We start from the raw sequence: 3652 nt of genomic DNA, 5'->3' as shown, positions 1-3652 counted from the left end.
AACAAGTACATTAGTAAAAGTGAAAGTGCATTTGTAAAAAGTGCATTAGCAGCTTCATAAAAAGGAGGAGAGGGGGCTAGCACAGTAATAAATAAGTAAGTCAATAAGTTAAAAAGTTAAAAAGACCATCACTACCACCACCACCATCATCATCATCATCACCATCACCATCACCATCGCCATGGCTACCGCAGGGACTTGGTGTTATTATATAGTCTGACTGCAGAGGGAGAACATCAACAGAACAGCAGCGTGTGTCAACATCACAGAATCTCTTAGAGAGGCCTCAAGTACCATGTCAAGTGCAACACCAAAGACCATGAGAACACACGTATGAAGGTGAATTATGCATACACCCATGTGTGCTGAGAGCACTACAGTTTGTACTATGTGTGTGTTGAAGTGAAAGTTTATCTCAGGAGACCTCCTGGTGTAGCTAGATAGAAGCTACTGTAGTTCATCTACCCACTCCACAGGGGACAAGTCTTCCCCTCCCTGCCAGCCTGCCTGCAGACAAGATCACCACCTCACCTGCCATATTGTGGTGACATACTTATGAAACAAATCTGTGGCTCAGTCAGAAATGAGTGTATGTGTACTGTACGTACAGTATGTGTGTCAGTGTGTATGTGTGTGATGAAGTTTAAAGGTACACCGTGTGAGATCTTTAGTTGTTTATTTCCAGAATTAATGCTACCCATTCACTAATGTTACCTTTTTCATGAATACTTACCACCACCATCAAATTCTAAGTAAGTTATTCATTATGATTGGAAAAATTGCACTTTTCATACATGAAAAGGGGGATCTTCTCCATGGTCCGCCATTTTGAATTTCCAAAAATAGCCATTTTTAGCTGCAAAAATGACTGTACTTGAACCAAACTAGAAAATATTTGTTTCTTAGTTTCTTAGCAATGGGCAGCCCAGTTTCAATGAGCAGCATAGCTGCAGTACCTTTTTTGACCATTTCTTGCACAGTGTAGGCCTACCTTTAAGTTCCCCTCACAAGACCTGGGGTGGTTACCCAGTAGCTACCTACGTATTAGCTACCTCCCTACCACCTGAAGAGATAGGCTACTTACTTCCCCTTACTGTATGTCACATACCTCTCATATACTGTACCATCTGTTACATAGACTACTGTATAGTAATGGTGTGGTGGCGTCCGCGCCAATGTCTTATCCTGAGTGTATCGCTCGGTGCGTAATTCCAAGAGCAGTATAATGAAAAGGAAGAAAGGAGTCACACACTGGAGCTGAATGCAGAATGAAAAACTGTAATAATCAAAGCCGAAAAAAGTAAATAACTGTAACTGGGAACACTGATGATGGGCTAGACCTGAAACGTTTGTCCCCCGTCTGTCGGTTTTATTTACTTTTTCGGCTTTGTTTAAAAGGACAGTTTGGTCAATTTCAACATGCAGTTGTATTGCTCACGCTACCCTTGACTTGTCAGTACCTGGTGATGCCACATTTTTCGGCTTAGCCCTTTCCGAGATATGAGCAATTCTAATGGGGGCAGCGTTTGTTTACATTTTTAAAAAATGAAACATAGGCCAATTCCAAATATTTTCCCAAAAGGTACTGCTGTTTGCTAGTTGTCTGCTGATGTTTTATAACCTTTTGGATGTTTTTGGGAATAAATAAAAATGTTTTTTTTGAAATGTAAACAAAGAGCTGCCCCCATTACAATGACCAGGATCTCGGAAACGGCTGAAGAAGAAGAAAAAAAAATCTCAGGCACTGACAAGTCCAGGGTAGTGTGAGCATTACAACTGCATGTTGAAATTGACCAAACTGTCCCTTTAAGCTCCAGTGTGCGACTCCTTTCTTCCTTTTCACATAGACTACTGTATACAGCCTGTAAAACAAACCTGTGGTAAAATTAGAGGTGGGTGAGGTAGGGACTGCTAGGGTATGGATTAGGTGATAATGGTGAAGAGGATCAATGTTGTTTTCTCTACCTGCAAAAAAATGGTTTTGGGCACAGTTTAGCATCCTTTAGCTATTGTTAGGGTTAATATGAATGGAAGGGCCCCACAAAGATAGGAAGGGCCCCACAAAGATATTAAGGTTGGGCTGTGTGTGTGTGTGTGTGTGTGTGTGTGTGTGTGTGTGTGTGTGTGTGTGTGTGTGTGTGTGTGTGTGTGTGTGTGTGTGTGTGTGTGTGTGTGTGTGTGTGTGTGTGTATGTGTGCACGTGTGTCCGTTAATATCAAAGTTCCCCCAGGAGACTTGGTGCGGGTAAGCAGCTAGTTCTTCTGCCCGGCTCCTAGCACTCCACACAGGGGATGAGCCTGTCCTTGCCTGCCCGCCTACCTGGATCCTTATATCCCCTTAGTAGCTTATGTAAGCCACCTCTCATAGACTGTCTGTGACACACCGCACCTATAGAACGACCCTGCGGTAGACGCAGAGGCGGCTGAAGTGTGGATTATATTACTGTAGTAGGTGATCACATTGAGATGGATTCACGCCCTCCCTCTCCCCAGGTTGCCCTGCCTGCTGCTTCCACAGATATTCATTTCCCCTACTGTAATATACTTGTGCGTGTGTGTGCGTGTGTGCGTGTGTGCGTGCGCGTGTGTGTGTGCTCAGGGCCGCTGACAGCTTTGGCTGGGCCCAGGACAAAGACATCTGGAAGGGACCCAAACCCAATCAATACAATGTAACAAGGATCCCATTCTGGGCCCCCTCTCTCCCTGGGCCCGGGATAAGTGACCCCAACATTGTGATGACATGAAATGTAATTAAATGATATTCAATTGTGTAAAATTAAAATTACCATCACGATATAAACAATATAGGAGAAAGTTCACGATATACACTTTCATATCACGATAACAATATTATATCGTCATATTGCCCAGCCCTAGTAACATGCCTATAAAATGAACATGTGGCACAGTAAAATGGCAAAGGTGGGTGAAGTATAATTTAGGTCATCATGGCGAGTGGTGTGTTCAAGTTTAAAGTCCCCCTTCAGGATAGTTAAAGAGTAGTTAGATTATCAGATGACCACCTCATCACCTATTCTGTAATAACGTACCCTCATAAACCAACTTGTGGTGGTGAACTCAAATGTGAGTTGGATTTCTTGTACATGGCCATGGAGAGGAGGATCCATGCTGCATTCCCTATCCTGCCTTCCTGATACTGTAGCTCACCACGTCATCATCTCCCAAACTATAACACACCTTCATCAAGAAATGGTATTAAACTGTGTTTGTCCAATGTAAAGGAAAGTGATACCCAATACAATTCAGACATATGGAAACATTGGAAAAGTCAATTTTACATGGGCCTATAGCCAGTCTGAGTCTTTTTTAAAGCAGGAGTTCTTAACCTGGGGTGCGGGCACCCCCTGGGGGTGCGCCAGAGATTTCAGGGGGTGCACGGAATTTAGTTTGTGTTGAGGTTGTGACCAAAACTCAGCTTGTGAACATTATAATTAGTCCAAATCAAAACCAAACTAATGCATGTTTTGGTCCCCATGTAAAGGCATTATGATATTGTTTAGTGTCTTAAGCAAGAATCATTGTAATTAATCACTTAAATCATTTTTTAGTGCGTATACACGTGTAGACGTTTGGGTTGGGGGTGCGCGGCTTGTCTTGGGCACAGGTAAGGGGGTGCTTCAAGAAAAAAGAAC

Source organism: Engraulis encrasicolus, chromosome 20 (genome assembly GCF_034702125.1).
Source record: "Engraulis encrasicolus isolate BLACKSEA-1 chromosome 20, IST_EnEncr_1.0, whole genome shotgun sequence".
Taxonomy (NCBI): Eukaryota; Metazoa; Chordata; class Actinopteri; order Clupeiformes; family Engraulidae; genus Engraulis; species Engraulis encrasicolus.
This window is presented reverse-complemented; position numbering follows the sequence as displayed.